Here is a 21716-nt window from a genome sequence, read left to right as displayed (position 1 = left end):
AGTTTGATGCCCGAAATTTGTACAAGCCACATTACCAGAACTGGCCTCATTCATTTACATTGGGTGAGGAAGAGGGTATTAATTTAACTGGGTCAGCAGATACTTGCACTATGAGGAGAATTTCCAGTGTCAGAATCCTGGATCAAGGGGTGCTGGTTGTTCCAGCCCCTTGAAAAACTTGTGTGGAGAACCCAATTTAAAATTGTGTCAGGACTCCTTTCCTGTTCCGGATCCCTCGTTCAGCCACTTGGACCCTTCAGGAGACACTTTTTTTTTTCTGTGGTATACCGGCCTCCACTGTTATACAGGGCCTTCACCTCCCGTGTTGCACAAGGCCTTCATGAGGCTGAGGCAATGGAAATTTCAATGCAGGAGTACCCATACTCAAAGTTTGGCACAATTTAATGGCATTATTGACTCTGTCCTATGCCTTAACACAGTAAGAAGTTTAACAACACCAGGTTAAAGTCCAACAGGTTTATTTGGTAGCAAAAGCCACACAAGCTTTCGAGGCTCTGAGCCCCTTCTTCAGGTGAGTGGGAATTCTGTTCACAAACAGAACTTATAAGACACAGACTCAATTTACATGAATAATGGTTGGAATGCGAATACTTACAACTAATCCAGTCTTTAAGAAACAAAACAATGGGAGTGGGGAGAGCATCAAGACAGGCTAAAAAGATGTGTATTGTCTCCAGACAAGACAGCCAGTGAAACTCTGCAGGTCCACGCAACTGTGGGAGTTACAAATAGTGTGACATAAATTCTGATTCTAGGATCGCATGATAAAGACTCAGGAGGAAAAAAGCAGAAATATTTATGTGAAATAGTGTGACATAAACCCAATATCCCGGTTGAGGCCGTCCTTGTGTGTGCGGAACCTGGCTATCAGTTTCTGCTCCGCGACTCTGCGCTGTCGTGTGTCGCGAAGGCCGCCTTGGAGAACGCTTACCCGAATATCAGAGGCCGAATGCCCGTGACCGCTGAAGTGCTCCCCAACAGGAAGAGAACAGTCTTGCCTGGTGATTGTCGAGCGGTGTTCATTCATCCGTTGTCGCAGCGTCTGCATAGTTTCCCCAATGTACCATGCCTCGGGACATCCTTTCTTGCAGCGTATCAGGTAGACAACGTTGGCCGAGTTGCAAGAGTATGTACCGTGTACCTGGTGGATGGTGTTCTCACGTGAGATGATGGCATCTGTGTCGATGATCCGGCACGTCTTGCAGAGGTTGCTGTGGCAGGGTTGTGTGGTGTCTTGGTCACTGTTCTCCTGAAGGCTGGGTAGTTTGCTGCGGACAATGGTCTGTTTGAGGTTGTGCGGTTGTTTGAAGGCAAGAAGTGGGGGTGTGGGGATGGCCTTGGCGAGATGTTCGTCTTCATCAATGACATGTTGAAGGCTCCGGAGGAGATGCCGTAGCTTCTCCGCTCCGGGGAAGTACTGGACAACGAAGGGTACTCTGTCCACTGTGTCCCGTGTTTGTCTTCTGAGGAGGTCGGTGCGGTTTTTCGCTGTGGCGCGTTGGAACTGTTGATCAATGAGTCTAGCGCAGACGCTGCGACAACGGATGAATGAACACCGCTCGACAATCACCAGGCAAGACTGTTCTCTTCCTGTTGGGGAGCACTTCAGCGGTCACGGGCATTCGGCCTCTGATATTCGGGTAAGCGTTCTCCAAGGCGGCCTTCGCGACACACGACAGCGCAGAGTCGCGGAGCAGAAACTGATAGCCAGGTTCCGCACACACAAGGACGGCCTCAACCGGGATATTGGGTTTATGTCACACTATTTCACATAAATATTTCTGCTTTTTTCCTCCTGAGTCTTTATCATGCGATCCTAGAATCAGAATTTATGTCACACTATTTGTAACTCCCACAGTTGCGTGGACCTGCAGAGTTTCACTGGCTGTCTTGTCTGGAGACAATACACATCTTTTTAGCCTGTCTTGATGCTCTCCCCACTCCCATTGTTTTGTTTCTTAAAGACTGGATTAGTTGTAAGTATTCGCATTCCAACCATTATTCATGTAAATTGAGTCTGTGTCTTATAAGTTCTGTTTGTGAACAGAATTCCCACTCACCTGAAGAAGGGGCTCAGAGCCTCGAAAGCTTGTGTGGCTTTTGCTACCAAATAAACCTGTTGGACTTTAACCTGGTGTTGTTAAACTTCTTACTGTGTTTACCCCAGTCCAACGCCGGCATCTCCACATCATGACTACCATAGACACCGCAAACTGCCGGCTCCAAGTGGAGAGGATCGCCAAGAAGATCGCGCATATCGACACAGACATCAAGTTTCTACAAAGATGCAAGAAAGCAGACAAGATACCGAAAGGACTACAGATCACGAACCCACTCAGGTCAACCTATAACACAGACTACGCTGAGAGACTTTGCCGTCGCACCTCTCTCACCCTCCTCAACCACCTCATACACCAACTCTACAGCAAACGCCGCAGCCTGGAAACCAAGATCGAATCCATATTCTCAACTTGCGCTCAGGACGCAGACCAGCTGCGAAACTCTGCCAAGCAGACGAGACAAAGGAACTACACCATCTACATGCACACCAAGAACAGGAAACTTGAGAAACTCGGCATCACCACCAGCAGCAACCAAGCCTCCCCCGGTACCACAGTAGGAAACAGTCCCACTGCAGGGAAGTCCATTGTCAACTTGTCTGACTACACACTTCAACCAGATGAAATCGAAGTTCTCAGCCGAGGGCTTAATTTTTGCCCCACCACCAAAATAGACCCCATCAGTCTCGCAGCAGACACAGAGGAATTCATCAGGCGAATGAGGCTGAGGGAGTTCTTCCACAAACCCCAAGAGGCCAACAACGAACACAATGAGACAGCCAATGAACTGGAACAGCCGACAGAGAGATCCGCAGTGCATCCGAAGAGGAAAGAGTCGAATTGGACTCCTCCGGAAGGCCGCTGCCCTCGACTTGACATGTATGCCCAAGCCGTCAGGAGGTGCGTCAACACCAAATTCATCAGCCGCACTCACAAGACAGCCCCGAACATCACCCAAGCACAACGTAACGCCATCCACGCTCTCAAGACCAACCGCAACATTGTCATCAAACCAGCAGACAAAGGAGGGGCCATCGTCATACTGAACAGAACGGATTACTGCAAAGAAGTGTACCGACAACTCAACAATGAGGAACACGACAGACAGTTACCTGCAGATCCGACCAAAGAACACACCCGTCAACTCAACACTCTGATCAAGACCTTTGATCCGGACCTTCAGAACACCCTCCGTGCTCTCATCCCACGTACTCCCCGCGTTGGAGATCTCTACTGCCTCCCGAAGATACACAAGGCAAACACACCCGGCCGTCCCATCGTATCGGGCAATGGGACCCTGTGCGAGAACCTCTCCGGCTATGTCGAGGGCATCCTGAAACCCATTGTACAAAGAACCCCCAGCTTTTGTCGCGACACGACGGACTTCCTACAGAAACTCGGCACACATGGAGCAGTTGAACCAGGAGCGCTCCTCGTCACAATGGATGTCTCAGCACTCTACACCAGCATCCCCCACGATGATGGCATTGCTGCAACGGCCTCAGTGCTCAGCGCCAACAACTGCCAGTTTCCAGATGCAATTTTACATCTCATCCGCTTCATCCTGGACCACAATATCTTCACCTTCAACAACCAGTTCTTCATCCAGACACACGGAACAGCCATGGGGACCAAATTTGCACCTCAATATGCCAACATCTTCATGCACAGGTTCGAACAAGACTTCTTCACCGCACGGGACCTTCAACCGGTGCTATACACTAGATACATCGATGACATTTTCTTCCTTTGGACTCATGGTGAACAATCACTGAAACAACTCTATGATGACATCAACAAGTTCCATCCCACCATCAGGCTCACCATAGACTACTCTCCGGAATCGGTTGCATTCTTGGACACGCGCATCTCCATTAAGGACGGTCACCTCAGCACCTCACTGTACCGCAAGCCCACGGATAACCTCACGATGCTCCACTTCTCCAGCTTCCACCCTAAACACGTTAAAGAAGCCATCCCCTACGGACAAGCCCTCCGTATACACAGGATCTGCTCGGATGAGGAGGATCGCAACAGACACCTCCAGACGCTGAAAGATGCCCTCATAAGAACAGGATATGGCGCTAGACTCATTGATCAACAGTTCCAACGCGCCACAGCGAAAAACCGCACCGACCTCCTCAGAAGACAAACACGGGACACAGTGGACAGAGTACCCTTCGTTGTCCAGTACTTCCCCGGAGCGGAGAAGCTACGGCATCTCCTCCGGAGCCTTCAACATGTCATTGATGAAGACGAACATCTCGCCAAGGCCATCCCCACACCCCCACTTCTTGCCTTCAAACAACCGCACAACCTCAAACAGACCATTGTCCGCAGCAAACTACCCAGCCTTCAGGAGAACAGTGACCAAGACACCACACAACCCTGCCACAGCAACCTCTGCAAGACGTGCCGGATCATCGACACAGATGCCATCATCTCACGTGAGAACACCATCCACCAGGTACACGGTACATACTCTTGCAACTCGGCCAACGTTGTCTACCTGATACGCTGCAAGAAAGGATGTCCCGAGGCATGGTACATTGGGGAAACTATGCAGACGCTGCGACAACGGATGAATGAACACCGCTCGACAATCACCAGGCAAGACTGTTCTCTTCCTGTTGGGGAGCACTTCAGCGGTCACGGGCATTCGGCCTCTGATATTCGGGTAAGCGTTCTCCAAGGCGGCCTTCGCGACACACGACAGCGCAGAGTCGCGGAGCAGAAACTGATAGCCAGGTTCCGCACACACAAGGACGGCCTCAACCGGGATATTGGGTTTATGTCACACTATTTCACATAAATATTTCTGCTTTTTTCCTCCTGAGTCTTTATCATGCGATCCTAGAATCAGAATTTATGTCACACTATTTGTAACTCCCACAGTTGCGTGGACCTGCAGAGTTTCACTGGCTGTCTTGTCTGGAGACAATACACATCTTTTTAGCCTGTCTTGATGCTCTCCCCACTCCCATTGTTTTGTTTCTTAAAGACTGGATTAGTTGTAAGTATTCGCATTCCAACCATTATTCATGTAAATTGAGTCTGTGTCTTATAAGTTCTGTTTGTGAACAGAATTCCCACTCACCTGAAGAAGGGGCTCAGAGCCTCGAAAGCTTGTGTGGCTTTTGCTACCAAATAAACCTGTTGGACTTTAACCTGGTGTTGTTAAACTTCTTACTGTGTTTACCCCAGTCCAACGCCGGCATCTCCACACTATGCCTTAACACCATTGGTCTTACTTTCAGCATAACACTAACAACATACCTAGTTGTAGGCCTTAACTCCATACCCAAGTATTGAAACAATAAATAAACTTTGTTTAAATGCCATATTGGATACATGTTATTCATTTTTGAATTGTATGGCTTGGCTCCTCAGTCAATACACGTTCTCATTGACCTAACTAATTAGTTGACCTTGCAATATTGCATTGTATTGAGGTTTAATTACAGGAACCCACGGCCAAGCCAAAACCAGACAAAAATGCTTAATTTCTGCACTATCTGAATACCTCTGCCAAGGAAAAAGTAAGTTTGCAATTATGTTGTCTTAACTTTAACACTAGTTTATCTTCAGCTCCATCTCTGATGTTTATCATTTCTGTAGGAAGACTCCCACAAGTTTGTAGCCTATTAGAGGGTGATAACATCTAACACCTAGGTTATCAATGGACTGCATTTGAGGTATGCCCATGTTTTGTAACAACATAAATAGGAGTACACCATATGGCCTCTCAAACCTGCTTTGCCATTCGAAACACTTGTGGCTGATCTGCCTCAAGCCCACTTTCTCTCTCGTTCAGAGGTTCATGTGCTCCATTGAGTTGAAATGATTGCATGAGAGCCATGTTCTTGAAGGAGGTCAACTTCAGTACTAAAGTTCAGGATTTTCTGGTAAATATTGTGGGATCTGATGTTTGTCACCAGGAAGTTCCTAATGACTGTGGGGCAGTCGTTATTAAAGCATGCTTCTATAACCTGCGAATACAGGATTGTAATCCCTCATGTATAATAATTTCTTAGCCTTCTGGCTGTGACACTAATGGTAATACATCCTGCAAGACTCAACTGGTATAATACATAGGAAAATGTGAATGAAGATGGGGCACCTTCATTTTTGAAATGTCAGCCCCTGGTGCATACCATTCAGTGAAATTCACACCTTATTGTCCCTTTTGTTGAAAGTTACGTATCAATGCCATTGTTATTCGAAAATACTTTCAACTTAATGGTTGTCTCAATTCTGTTAGGACAGAATGACTGCAACCAAGAGTGGTGTGCTTTTTAATTTAACATGACCAATGATCAAATGCCATTCTAACTTTCCAAACATGTTAAAAGGTCTTCATTAATTAAATTCTTGTGACAGAAGAATCTTTCCATTCCAAGATTGAAGACCGCCCTACCTGATAGATAATCAATAATACTCTGGAATCTAAATTTCATTTGTGACTGGTTTTGCATTTCTAAGCATTAACCAAAGGGCTGTTTCATACGTTCAGCATTTAGCAGTCTCCTGTAACACCTTGTTTTTACTGTGCATTTGTGGTCATTACTGAGTTAATGCCCAACTTGTTTATTATATAACACTGGAAGTTATGAGATTTTAAAAATGGCTCGTGCAGAAATGAAAATAGTTGGTAATCTTTTACATTTAGGAGGTGAGCGAATTAAAAATGCTCATGTAGCTCTTACTGCTGTTTCAACTATCATTGTGATGTAAGCATCATCAGGGAAGTTTAATTAAAGCTTATTGTATTTTCATTTTAATATCACTAATGCTGAGGTGTACACTAAACAGATTTCTGTTATTCAATAGTATCCAATTTGCATAATTTATTCATTTGTGCATGCAAAGTCTGTTAAACGCCAAAGTATCTGAGAACCATGCATTAAGTAAATTCTGTTAGCGGTATGTTCTATTTTTATTAGCACTGTATGTACAAATTTGTTTTAAGATTGGTACTTTAAGAGAAAACTAAAAGGATATGCTGATAAGAGTTAGATAATGTAGGCTGGGAGGAGGCTTGTGTAGAGCGTAGACTGGTGGGCGAAATAGCCTGTTTCTGCTAACTCTATAGCTTGGTTTTAGCATTCAGCTGCAAAGTGAAGGCACTGACTGCTGCCCTTGAAGAAAGCGGCCCACAAGGCCTACTGATCTCTGTGCTGTGAATTTCACCTATTCCGATTGGAAATTTGGTACTCGCTCGAAATATGAAAGATGTCATCAAACAGGTTGAGCAGCGAAGTCAATGGAAGAATTCTCATGTATACAAATCAGGATCTAAAATGTATTGCTTATCCTTCACTTTGTAATCATTTCACAGAGACCAAAATAAAAAGTGGGGTGTACATGTGGGATTAACGTAGAAGCTGAAATATCATAATTTTGTTTTAAAAAATATTAAGCACCTCTGGAATTGTTATCATCAATGTGTTATTTTACATTCCACAATTGCAAAATTAGTCTTCCAGGGCCAGAGAGGGTGTTCAGCAGTTATGAAGTTAGTATGCCATTTAAAAACCCAGTTGCTTCTCATTCAACAAGGGCTAACTTTTTCAAAGGCTTTTAGAGTGAAACCAATAGCATAAAAGTGAATTCCATTTCAATTCACACTGAATGCTGAAGATTTTAATCCGCAGGAAGTTCAGCCAAACATGTCCTGTGGAGGGAATCTCTGACAGACAGCAACTTCTGAGTTTTCACATTTAACTGCACGTGCACAGTTGCCAGAAGTTACTGTCAGTTTCACTATTTTAATGACAGCAAACACTGAGGGTGGGATTTTCTGGTCGCACTCATCCCAAAACCGGAATATCCTGCCCGAGGTCAACGGACCTTTGTGTGGTCCTGTCCTGCCCGCTACAATTCCCATGGCGGGTGGGAGGGGAAATATACCCCCCCTCAGTTTTGCCCTCGCTACATTAAAAATCTGACCTGTATTCCACGTAATTCTATGAAGACACCAGAGTCTCCATTACTGACTCCATTACAGGCACTCGCCTGTAATGGAGTCAGTAATGGATGAAGGAGCAGCGCTCCGAAAGCTCGTGCTACCAAATAAACTTGTTGGACTTTAACCTGGTGTTGTGAGACTATTTACTGTCCATTACTGAAATTTCGTAAATTATTTTTGGCATTTATATGATTTAGACTTTTGCTGAAGAGTGCAAAAATTCAAAGAGCTAGAAATAGTAAGTAACCTTAACAAATCCATTTCACGGTAGCACAGTGGTTAGCACTGCTGCTTCACAGCTCCAGGGACCTGGGTTTGATTCCCGGCTTGGGTCACTGTCTGTGTGGAGTTTGCACATTCTCCTCGTGTCTGCGTGGGTTTCCTCCGGGTGCTCCGGTTTCCTCCCACAGTCCAAAGATGTGCGGGTTAGGTTGATTGGCCATGCTAAAAATTGCCCCTTAGTGTCCTGAGATGCGTAGGTTAGAGGGATTAGTGGGTAAATATGGAGGGATATGGGAGTAGGGCCTGGGTGGGATTGTGGTCGGTTCAGACTCGATGGGCCAAATGGCCTGTTTCTGCACTGTAGGGTTTCTATGATTTCTATGAAATCATTAAATATACTACTGACCAACCTCTTTTTTTATTTTGTATCTTTAGTTGATACAATCTGCTAGAGAGATATGAAAGCTGCTGCACATAACTGTGTTTGTGGTTAAAATAAACTTGTACAATTCACAAAGTAACAACTAAATGTATTTTTTTAACCACAGTAAGGGTCTCAATAGAATGTTGAATACAGATGTTATTGAACTTAAGTGGTACAATGCATATCACTTTTAATAGCATTCTTCAGTTTGCTGGTTCTTGTAAGATAGTACCACCTATCTATAGTGGACCAACCCCAAATAATTTCCATAGCATATTAGTATTGTAAATTACGCAACATTTTTGTGGCATTTCAACGATACAGATCCATTTTCAAAAATAACTATTTGACCTAGGAATTGCTGGCTTTGCCAATGGGCATATTCATCAAAATTGAAAAACAATAAGAACCAAAATAGGCATATTCATCATATTGAAAAACAATAAGAACCAAAATAGGCGCAGGAGTAGACCACACAAGACTGCTCTGCCTTTCAATAAGATCATGGATGATCTGATTGTCCCCATAACTCCATTTTCCTGCTTGTTCCCCATAGCCCTTGACTCCCTTGCTGATCGAAAAAATGTCTAACTTAGCCTTAAATATATTCAATGAGCCAGCTTCTGCTAGTCTTAAATGGGAGACCCTATATTTTTTTCAAACTGTGCCCCCAAGTTAGGTTCATCCATCTATGAATATTAAAATTGCCTACGATTAGTGCAGCACCTTTCATACAAGCCCCCATTTCTTGATTCATACTCACTCCTACAGTGTAGCCACTGTTAGAGGGGCCTAGATACTACTCTCACCAGTGACTTCCTTTCTACTATTATTTTCACCCAGACTGATTATACATCTTGGGCGGGATTTTACGGCCTTGCTTGTCCCGAAATCGTAAAATCGCGCCCGAGGTCAATGGACCTTCCTATTGTCCGCCCCTTGCCCACTCCGATTCCCGTGATGGGCAGAGCGGTAAAGTTCTGGTGCTTGATTTGCCAAACCAAGATCATTTCTCATTACTCTACTGATCTCATCCTTTATTGGCAAAGCTACCCCACTTCTTTCCCTCCCCTTCACTGTTGCATTATGGCGTCCAAAACTCAGACTTCAGTTTATCAGCTCTGAGCCAAAGTTCCTCAAACTGCAGACACTTTCTGCAGATGTGGTTGCCGTAGATCACACGATGTTCACATGCTATAGCCACAACACATCACCTGTCCTGTGTTTTATTTAACCAATTAGATTTCAAGTTTAGAAATAGCACTCAGTAATTACTTATAGTTACTTTAAGTAATATAGGTTTATAAGATACAGGAGCAGAATTAGGCCATTTGGCCCATCGAGTCTGCTCTGCCATTCAAACGTGGCTGATATGCTCCTCAACCCCATTTTTCTACCTTCTCCCCATAACCTGTCAACCCATTACTAATTAAAAACCTGTCTAACTCCTCCTCAAGTTTACTCACTGTCCCAGCATCCACCTCACTTTGGGGTAGCGAATTCCACAGATTCACAACCCTTTGGGAGGAATAGTTTCTCCTCAACTCTGTTTTAAATTTTCTACCCCTTATTCTAAAGCTATGACCTCTCGTCCTAGAATGCCCCACAAGAGGAAGCATCTGCTCCACGTATACTTTATCCATACCTTTTATCATCTTGCGTACCTCAATTTGATCTCCCATCATTATTCTGAATTCCAGAGAGTATCGGCCTAAACTGTTCAATCTCTCTTCACACGACAAACCCCTCATTTCTGGAATCAATCTAGTGAACCTCCTCTGAACTGCCTCCAATGCCACTACATCTTTCCTCAAATAAGGGGACCAAAACTGTGCACAATACTCCAGGTGCCTTGTATAGTTGCAACAATACCTTGTATGCCATGTATAGTTTATAAATGCCTTGTATAGTTGCAACAATACTTCCTTACCTTTATATTCTATTCCTTTAGTTATAAATGCTAACATTCCATTCACTTTCTTTATTATCTGCTCGACCTGCATGCTAGTTTTCTGTGACTCATGAAAGAGGACACCCAGATCCCTCTGCACTGGAGCACCCCGAAATCTCCCTATTTAAATAATAAGTCGCCTTCCCATTTTTCCGACCAAAATGTATGACCTCTCACTTATCCATGTTAAACTTCAAATTTAATTCAATATATATCTCTCCACCTCACCAGATAAACATACTGCCCCAATAAATTAATACCTTTAGTCCTGCTCTGTTCTTAAACTTTTATTCATACACTTCCATTTGTAGTCACCCAATTAAAAGTTTTGATTTCTCAGTTTGGAGAAAGAGGAAAAACACTCGCCACCAGTCCTCACCTACTTCTCTCTGACCATACTATGATTGTTTTCAAACCCATACCTGCCAGATCTTTTATGCTCCCCACTAGTATCACTATGTTCTCACTCTCGCTATTGTTGTCACTCTTTTATGCTTCTGTTAGTCTCACTCTGTTATGCTTTTTGCACATGTGTATGCAACATTTGACATTCTCCCATTAAGATGGATTTTTAAAATGCCATAGGTATACTCCATTAAGAACCAGCAACATTCGAGGTGCAGCCCCAGGTAACTTGTACATGTGATTTGTGCACTTTGTTATATTACAATACTCATACTCCATATGGACACGTGTCACATTCAATCAAATTGGAATCTTTTCTGACAAAGTACAAAGTACAAGTACAAGGGCGGCACGGTAGCACAGTGGTTAGCACTGCTGCTTCACAGCTCCAGGGTCCCGGGTTCGATTCCCGGCTCGGGTCACTGTCTGTGTGGAGTTTGCACATTCTCCTCGTGTCTGCGTGGGTTTCCTCCGGGTGCTCCGGTTTCCTCCCACAGTCCAAAGATGTGCGGGTTAGGTTGATTGGCCAGGTTAAAAAATTGCCCCTTAGAGTCCTGGGATGTGTAGGTTAGAGGGATTAGCGGGTAAAATACGTGGGGGTAGGGCCTGGGTGGGATTGTGGTCGGTGCAGACTCGATGGGCCGAATGGCCTCCTTCTGCACTGTAGGGATTCTATGGGATTCTATTGACTGTTCCGTTTTACTAGAAATTCTTCTGTTTCGATGTGCATCAAATTTTTATTTGGATTTAAGTGGGTCAACTTTAATTGAACCTAATTTTACCTGAACTGAACTCTGCAGGCCACCAACAATCACAGGTCTGTTGCAATCCAGACAATGGTGGTGTCATTTGGAAACCAGATTAGTTTGCTTATAACAGCCTATTTAAATAATTGACCTGATTTTAAAAGCATGAAAATTTATGCCCCAAGTCGTAGTAAAATGCATTTTGCCCCTTTAGTTCATTTTGCACACTTTGCTTCTTTTGGATCTAGTATAGCCTTGAAGTTTATAAAGTTTAATATTGTTTAGTGTTTGATTCACATTGGATGTTTAGATTGGCCCAAGCAGTCAATTTATCATTTTAGACCCATTTCTGTGATGCTCCCTACTAGCTGACCAGCTGTTCCTGCAGATTGTTACAATATCTAATGTACGCAGATCCCCAAGATCTTGCTCTTCACCTCAGAGGAGACAGGGTTTCCATTGGGATTACCAATATGTCTGGCTCATAGTGATAGCACAGAATAAAGTAATAGAGTCTCCCCGCATGGCATATGGTGTCTAGCTTCATACAAAATGCAAAAGTATTCTTCAATCACTGACATGAAATTTGACTCATTTGATTACTAATAAGAACTGCTTGCAGCCCTTTAAGTTTGTGTCCTCTTTAGGCAGTGTGGCAAATATAATGTCCCAGTGGAACGCAGCTGACTAGAATATGCAGTTTTTTAATATACTGGATGAAGGCTGCTAACCATTTTGAACCAGAGGATCTTTCTGTATATTATTTTTCTTCCTGAATTGATGATTACTTTCTGGCAACCAAATAAGAATAATCTTTTTAACTGAACTACCTCTGTTAGCCTGACCAATTCCCATTTATTTAAATAATTATTTAAGTAATAATTCTATACGATTTATAGAATTGAATATTTAACTTTTGTTTTTAGTATGAAGCTTTGTAACCTTTGCAAGTGATTAGAGTCAAAGCTTTATTTTCTGCAGAGCGCAAATGTTTCCTCAAATTGTTGGATTCTGACTGCTTGAGCTCAGATTAACGTTTCTGTTGGTGGTTTCAGCTCTTCATCAATCTCTTCTGATAGAAAAGTATGAATTCAATAAGAGTTGAAAGCGGTAATATTTCACGATAATATATTGTAGATTTAATTACTTAGATTTTTTTTTTACAGTGTAGATTTGTGTGCATAAGCATCTTTATTATGCTTTGCTATGCCTGTTGGTCTGTTATCAGATTTCCTGACCTGTTGCAGGATGACTCAACTCGTCTTGCAGGGTTCTTTTAATTGTGATTGATGTGCAATTAGCTGTTTTATTGAACCTCATTAAGAACTGCAAGCCTCTGCTCCTGCTACTAGTAATTAGAGTCCAGCTAGCCAGTTCCATCTGTTTCAGAAGAACAGTTTAATTAATGAACTTTTACACATCTATCGCACCGCCTCTAGCAGTCTGTTTTCTAGAGTACGGCATTGGTTTTGCATGCCGGCTTTTCTCTACATAACGATTTGTGCTTTTTTTTGGGTAGTCATGCATCTGTGTTAATTACCAAAATCCCACGTTCTCTCGGTTCCTAGATTTTATTTTAAATGTGGGACCTACTCTAAAGAATGTGTCTGAAACCATTGTGTGCTGAGATACAGCAGCAGTTAATTATTTATCATTTTCACTTTGATACAATTTTAAACAGTTCAAAGGCCGCAATAATATGTTTGGTCTATATCGCATTCCCTGCCTGTTCTCCTCTTAAAAAGTATTAGCATTCATGTGAAAAATGCATTTCGGCTCAATCTGTGCATAGATTTTCAGAAAGATTAAAGTGTGCATCATGCATTTTTTTTTATATCCTTACAGGAAGGCGGGCTTTGATGTGCTAATGCTTTCTTCCCTTTCTCATTTTTTTCCATTCACAAACGCTGCCTATTGTTTTGGAGTTGTAGAAGAATACAAGCTGCATGTGGGTGCATTTTCATTGGACTTTTGAGCCATCTTGCAGTTGGTGGGACAATATGACATTCTGGTTAACCTCTATTTTTTAAAAAATGGTGAAGGGCAGAGCAAGAAGAGAATTTTTTATAATCATGGTCAAAAGAACTAGCAGCATCGCACTGAAAATATCTGCAAGAGCATCACTAATCTGTATAGCTTATAATAACAGCAAATAATAATAGGAATTAGAATTCCATAACCTGAAATAGCAATGTCTCAGTCGGTTTTGTAAAAAAAATGAAACATCATAGCATAAGCAACCTTGCTACATCCCCTCTGACTTTTTAACCTGATGGTCCACAGCAGTTCTGGAGTTGAAGGTCATGATCGTGCTTTTTCACCAAGATTGAAAAAGCAGCTTCAATTTTATTTGTCGTGAAATTATGATTTAATATTTTATGACTTGTAAAGATTCCTTTAATTTAATTTTATTACGTTCAGATGAAGATTTTTTTAAAAGTTTATTCCACGGATGCTAGAGCACACATTTGGTACTCAGTTAATTAAAAAGATTTGAGAGCACATTTTTGAGTACAATTGCATGGAGCCATTGATTGGGTTTTTAAATTTTGAGACGAGCAAAAAAAAAACCCAGGATTTTGTTTAATTATGAAAGATGAATGGTTTTCGAAGTAGCTGCGCAAGGGGAAAAATGGTCTTTATCTAGCCCAGACTGGCAAGCAAGTGTTAAGAGGCACAACCACTTGCAGGGAGTTGTTTGCAGTCAGCTGCCACAGAAGGCTCAGGATTGTGAGTACCAGGTGTTCTGCTCAGGCCGCCTAATTGTTGCCTTGTAATAGACAGGCTGACTGCACAGTATGGCTCGGGGCAAGGATTAGAAGGCTGTTGCAAATGTGCAAGTTGCCTTTCTTTCATTGAATCTTTCTTATTTTGTTCATGTGTGCCACTGTGCTCAGTTCAGGTGAATCTTGTGCAACTTGTACATCGTTCATACACTGTAGGTGTTTCTGGTTTCAGCTTGAGGCACCGGTGTCCTGGTGTTTTAGCCAAAATATCCCCGATTGAGCAGTTTATGTGAAATTGATTGTAGATCCCATCTGCTAATTATTGCACCCCTCTGACACTCGTATCACTGCTACTTGTAAACAATGAAAGAAGCGGACCTCTTTACTGAATAATCTGAAAACTTTATTTGGATGATTGTGTAGAAAGAGTGTGCTTTATGGTGTATAGCTTTTGCTTGTTTCCTTGCTTGCACTGGACCCAAAATCTACACATCCTAAATGGTGAGCCAAACTTCTGATTGCGAAAGGATTTTAAAAATTAATTTAAAGTTTAAAAATGAACAAATGTGAATTCATAAAAACTAAAACATTCAGCAACTTTGCCGCCTCTGAATTTTGATTAGAATTCTCTATTCGTGAAGCATCAGCTTAATTAGTCCACTGTGATATCGCACCATGTGGTAAAGTCAAATATTTTCAGGTCCTCATTTAGTTTTGCTCTGTAATTTAAAACAAAATGCTAACCGGCTTCTTACCTTCAAGTTTTGATATCAAACTTTTATCTAAGGCATGCTCAGGATTCAACAGTAAATCCATGCACCATATTTATTAGTTCTTTGCCTTCAGTGCTGGCAATACTTTTTCACCAAAGTTTAAAAATATATGTATCGCTTTTTTTCAAGAACATGATCGATATTTTACAATGTTATCATTTACTCTGCAATGTCCATAGATAGCTACCCTGTTTTAGAAGGGGGGGGGAGGGGGGAGGCGAACCTATTAACAGAGCTACTTTTTGGAATTAATTAAAGATACAGTTATCGGCATCTCTGTTCAGGTTTTGCATATTAATATGATCTTGTTATTCCATGGGAGAAATCACTAGGGACACTAACAATGCAAGTAAAGTGTGTCCTGAACCGTCATAATTTTCTGCCATTCAGCCACATGAAAAGCTTTGTCTGTTTTTCATCTGCAGTAGGACTCAGTTACAGCAGAAAATGTTAATGGGTATTTGCACTTCTCTATTTGAAAAATTGCTCAAACCCTGTCCTAAATTTCATATTTATGCAGAGAAAGTTACTTTGAAGTTCTGAATTTTTCCAAATTTATTGGCTTGTTTCAGCCAGCCAGCCACTTGTCCCGAATTGGACAGTAGAACTGCGACCTACGCCAATCTGATTAGGAGCACATGACTCTTTTGAAATGTCAGTCTTGCTGCAGACTAACTGCATGTGCTGGATGCCACCATCTTAATGAAAAAGAATATTAATGTAGAAACTGAAGCACTGGAGAAAGTACAGAGCATATTTCATAGAATCATAGAAACCCTACAGTGCAGAAGGAGGCCATTCTGTCCATCGTGTCTGTACTGACTCCGACAGAGTATCTTACCCAAGCCCTCTTCCCTGCCCTATCCCCGTAACCCCACATATTTGCCATGGCCAATTCCCTAACTAACACATCTTGGGACACTCAGGGGCAATTTAGCACGGCGAATCCACCCAACCTGCACATCTTTACAAAGGCCGTTGCCAGGATTGAGTGGATCCCAAAAAGTTCGAGCCGAACTGGGATTTGTTTCATGGAAAACGCAAGAGGAAATGGAAACTTGATGGAAATTTCCAAAATTATGGAGTGAACATAAGGAAGAGTCCAGAATGAGGAGGGCATAAATATAAGATAGCCACAGATCAAACACTAGTTAGGATACATTCCTTTACAAGTGTAGTGAAAATGTGAAACCACTGCCTGCTAGAGTGGCAGAAACAAGCAACATTGACATATTGAAGGGGAGGTTTGATGTATGCACAAGGGATAAAAAGAGTGCAATGAGGCTTATGTGAAGTATAAAAATTAGCAGAAACCATTTAGTGCACATACCCTTTTTCTATGTTGTACATCCTATGTACTGCAGGTCTTTCTCCTTTGCTGACTGTCCTAACTGCAAGAATATTAATAATGAGTGAAAATGCATACTTAAGATCTGTGATCAAGCCTCACTTTTCTACATTTTATGCAGCAATAAAGCAAATATATTAATGATGCAGCATGGTGGCATAGTGGTTAGCATTGCTAACTCACAGCTCCAGGGACCTGGGTTCAATTCCGGCCTCGGGTGACTGTGTGGAGTTTGCACATTCTCCCCGTGTCCATGTGGGTTTCCTCCGGGTGCTCCGCTTTCTTCCCACAGTCCAAAGATGTGCAGCTTAGTTTGATTGGTCATGCTAAATTGCCCCTTAGTGCCAGGGATTAACAGGATAAATGCATGGGGTTGCGGGGATGGGGCCTGGGTGGGAGTATTGTCGGTGCAGGCTTGATGGGCCGAACGGCCTCCTTCTGTACTGTTGGGATTCTATTCTATGATTCTATGAACCTACACAACCTTTTCTTCTCGCTGATTTCCTCCCACCTTCAGTGCTCGTTTCTGGAGTGATGTTGCACAAGTGTTTTGTAAGGCAGTCCAAATAGCTATTTTGCATTTGTGTGCCCTGACAATAGCTTTTTCACCTTCTGCAGATGAAATGTGACAAATACCTAGTTCAGAACAAAACTCTTGATCTTTCAGTGAAGACTGAAGCTGTTGGAGACAATGTATAACGGCTGCTTACCAATAACTTAATTGTTTCCTTTATTTTGATCTCCTGAAATAGTAAAGCGGAGCATGTTGTCTGGTAGTTCCTATGGTCACTTTTTAACCCACTGAAGTGCAATGTGCCTTCAATTTCAGCTTCTTTCAAAGCATTCCTGGATTAGAGACCCATCTCTAGTGAGATATCAGTAAAGAAACACCTCACAATGCCAGGGTTAAAGAAAATAATTTGAAAATGTGACATTACATTCTTTCAGGATTTCCGATGTGTCATATGAATCTAATTCTAAATAAACTAGTGTCAGAAAGCTTTGAATTTGTCTTATTTCTTCCAAGTTACCTTATTAGTTTTTCTATGTAGCAGAAGAGAACTAATGAACTGTTAAGTTTTCAGATTGATCTTTTCATCATAACAGTTCTGAATTGCCACCTTAGTTTCTCTCTCCACAGGCGTTGCCAGTCCTGCTGAGTATATCCAGCATCTTCAGTTTTTATTTCAGATTTCCAGCGTCCTCAGTATTTTTCTTTGTGTTTTACACTAGTTTATGTTGATTTACCGTGAAAAATAAGTCAATCTTGCGCACCATTAGTTTGCTCAGGACATTTTTGTTTCAGTTGTCTCGAGAAGCATCACCTAGCATTATTTATACACAGGTCATTAGTATTTGTATAGATGAAGATATGATTTTAATCTTTTTTTATATGAATGTGAGCATTGCTGGCAAGGTGAGCATTTATTGCTTACACCTAATTGCCTTTGAGAAGGTGATGGTGAGCCACCTGCTGCCTTGATTTGCTACAACCTGCGTGCTGTAGGTGCTCCCACAGTGCTGTTAGAGAGAGAGAGTTCCAGGATTTTGACTCAACATTAAAGGAACGGCGATGTCGTTCCAAGTTAGGATGGTGCTGAGGGGAACTGGCTGGTGGTGATGTTCCCATGTGTCTGACACCCGTTTTCCTCTTGGCTGTCGAGAGTGAGAGTTTGGATAATGCAAGCAAAGGAGTCTTGACAAGCTGCTGTGGTGCATCTCGTAGATGTTGCACCTGTGCACTGGTGGTGGAAGGAGTAAATGTTAAGGTGCTGGATTTTGGTGCCAATCAAGTGAGCTGCTTTGTCCTGGATGATTTCAAACTTCTTGAGTGTTGTGGCAGCTGCACCATGCAGGAAAGTAGGAAATATTCCATCAGACTGCTGACTTATTCCTTGTTTAGCTTTGGTGAGTCAAGAGGTGAGTTGCTCATCACAGAATTTCCAGCTTCTAACATGCTCTTGTAGCCAGTATTTCTATGGCTAGTCGAAATAATGCTCTGGTCATTGGTAACCCCACTACCAGATATTTTCAGAGCCACAGCCTTTGTTGTGCCCAGTGTATTCAGTCACTTCCTGATAACATGTGGAGTGAAAGAAACTGACTGAAATCAGCATCTGAAACGCTGGGATCTCGGGAAGAGGCTGATGCACATCATTTGTTTGGCACTTCTGGCTGAAAATAGATGCATTTCCTTTTCAATTTATCCATGGGATATGGGTGTCACTGGCTAGGCCATCATTTATTGCCTATCTCTAATTGCCCTTGAGAAGGTGGTGGTGAGCTGCCTTCCTGAATTGCTGCAGTCCATGAGGAGGCCTTCCCCATTGATGAGGATGGGAGCGTTTGTGGAATCCCCTCCTCCAGTTAATTGTCCACCACCATTCGTAACTGTGTGTGGGAGGACTGCAGGGCTTTGATCTGATCTGTTGGTTGTGGGATTGCTTCGTTCTTTTGTCCATAGTATGCTGCTTCCACTCAGTTGTTGTTCACCAGATTGGCATCCTACTCTCAAGTGTGCTTGGTGCTGCTGCTGGCATGCTCTCCTCTGCTCCTTGTTGGGCCACAGTTGGTTCCTGGTTTAATGGTATTGGCAGAGTGAGGAGTATTCTGGTCCACATGATGACAGCCTGTGGTTAAATCAGTGCCCAGTTTAGAGCTGCTGGATCTGTTCTGAATCTATCCCATTTAGCACAGTGACAGTGCTACACAATACGATGAAAGGTGTCCTCAATATGAAGATTGGACTTTGTGTTTACAAGTCCTGTGTCATGGTCATTCCTACCATTGCTGGAACGGATAGACGCCCCTGTGACAGATAGATTGGTGCAGACGAGGTCGAGTAGATTTTTCCCACATTGGTTCTCACTGCATGCTGTAGGCTCAATCTGGTGGATGTGCCCCATCCTTGTTTATAAATCCCTCCATAGCCTCACTTCTCCTACCTCTAACCTCCACCAGCTCTGCAATTTTCTGAAATCTGTGTTCCTCCAATTCTGATCCCTTCCACATCCCTGATTTTCTTCACGATGGTCATACCTTCAGCTGCCTAGAGCCCAAGTCCTGGGATTGTCTCCCTAAATCTCTGCACTTCTGTATCTTTCTTTTAAGACACTTATTAAAACTTACCTTTGATCACGTGTTTGGCCTTATCATCTCATGTGACTTGGCCTCAAATGTTGTTTGCTAATGATGCTGATAAATTTGTTGCTTGGTCTGGTGTGGCTTGGAGAAGTTTCATTTTGTGTTTTGAAACTTGCGTTTAATTGTCAGTACAAATCCATTTCGCATTGTGGACTTTTACGACAATATCTAAGTTTCATTTGCCTGCCAGTGCTTTTGGTCCAGTTAGTTGCAGAAATAGACATCTCTGGGGCTGATTTTCTTTTCCCCTTTTGGGGTGATTGGGAGAGTGGGAGGCTGGTTATGTGAAGACAAAATTGCTTGGCTGACTGGTGTAGTAAAGCCAAATGCCCAGTCACAATGTTATCAATTAACAATAGTTGTACAGTTGGAGCTATTCCCTTGTATAAGGAAAATATCCCTTGAGTTTTGAAGCTTGGGTTTTACACTTTAACATTTTGGCTTTAGTCTACTCGATTTAGATTTGGATGGTGCTGCGCATGTCGAAATGCAGTGCAACAATGAATAAGTTTCATTTTCTGGACAAGTAAATGCTTTTATTTCGGGGAGGGGGAATATTTTTAATGTTCCTTATTTTCAAAATAACATGGTTAATTATAATGCTAAATATTGCAAAACACAGCTGTAATTGGAAGAAACCGACAGAATCGGTCTCATTTAATAGTTCACTGAACAAGATCAGCAGTTTCCATTATGTTTAGATGTGGTGTGCATGTACTAATGTTCTCAAAAGATTAGTTGTGTTTCATTTGAATACCATTGAACAGAATAATGTCAAAATTATAAACTGTTTAGTGGAGAATTTCATTTATAAATTATTTTAAAAATAAAAGTGTTCAATGTTTCGAAGATTTCCGAAATCTGGTGTGAATCTGTGTCTTTGTTTCACTCTTCTTGCATTTCCCTTATGGCAGCTTTTGCATCGTTAGCAGTCCCAAGTTCCTCGTCTCCACAGCAACAACTACCTCCAGCTGCTGTTACCTAAGTTGATTTCTAGCAGCAGAGCTCTGTTGTGAGGCATTTATCAAAGGAGCTGCTGTTCATGGTGCTGATTTTAGATCTGCTGCGTTATCAACTCTTTCCAGGTGCTACATAATTGCGAAGCTAATTACAAAACAAACTTTATTATGTTCTTTTCCACTGCTCCTTACCTGATGACTCATGTTGCTGAAATTTATTGAAAGATCTCTATTTCAGGTGTAGCTTTGTACACCTTATCATTGAAATTTTAGTTTGATAACGCTCCTAATAAAATCTTGAAAACCCATTAGAGCTAATTGCTGTTCTACTGTATTACGGTATGCAACCTGGTTGCATGTAAAAGAATAATATTAAATCTGATAGCGTGACTGAGCAGACTGTGTGGAAAAAGGCTGACTTTTATTTTAAATGAACGCCACTCAACTTGCACAAATGTCTTGTTCAGACAGTGAAATTCAATTGCAACTTCCTTAAAACAGCTTCAACTAGAATTAATGCTCTGCACTGGAATGTTGCATACAATAGCAGAGCTATTTGTAATATAACTGGAGCCTTTTTTTAAAAATTGATAATACGGAGCAGATGGCTGCCAGTTCTGGTGACATCATTAAGCAGAAGAGCAAAGCTCAACTAAGTTGTGAACATCAGCATAAACATTACCTTTTAATCTTGTAGCCTCTATAGTTTTCCATTGGATGCATATAATTTGTTTGCTTATTTTTACCAATGCATAACTGAGATTGTGTAATGCAGGCTGGAAGGCGGTAAAAAGAATCCACAAATTTATAACAATATCCCCATTCTTGCTAAATCCTAAAATGTGAACAATTTTTTTCTCTTCATTTTAGAAACCTTGCACACAAGCTGTATGCCATTTATCTGTAATCAGTTGCAGTTTATTTATGCAACCTTTTCCTTGGTGCATATATTTTTAAGAGAGTCAAAGC

The 21716-nt window shown here is 42.0% G+C and overlaps 1 protein-coding gene across 7 annotated transcripts in view; it reads left to right on the top strand.

The window, feature by feature from the left end:
- Nucleotides 1-21716, top strand: part of ralgapa2 (Ral GTPase activating protein catalytic subunit alpha 2) — a 487945-nt gene that overhangs the window by 353131 nt on the left and 113098 nt on the right. The window lies entirely within an intron of this gene.

This window comes from Mustelus asterias, chromosome 15, assembly GCF_964213995.1.
Source record: "Mustelus asterias chromosome 15, sMusAst1.hap1.1, whole genome shotgun sequence".
Classification (NCBI taxonomy): domain Eukaryota; kingdom Metazoa; phylum Chordata; class Chondrichthyes; order Carcharhiniformes; family Triakidae; genus Mustelus; species Mustelus asterias.
Note: the sequence above shows the minus strand (reverse complement) of the source record. Positions and strands in the feature narration are given on the sequence as shown.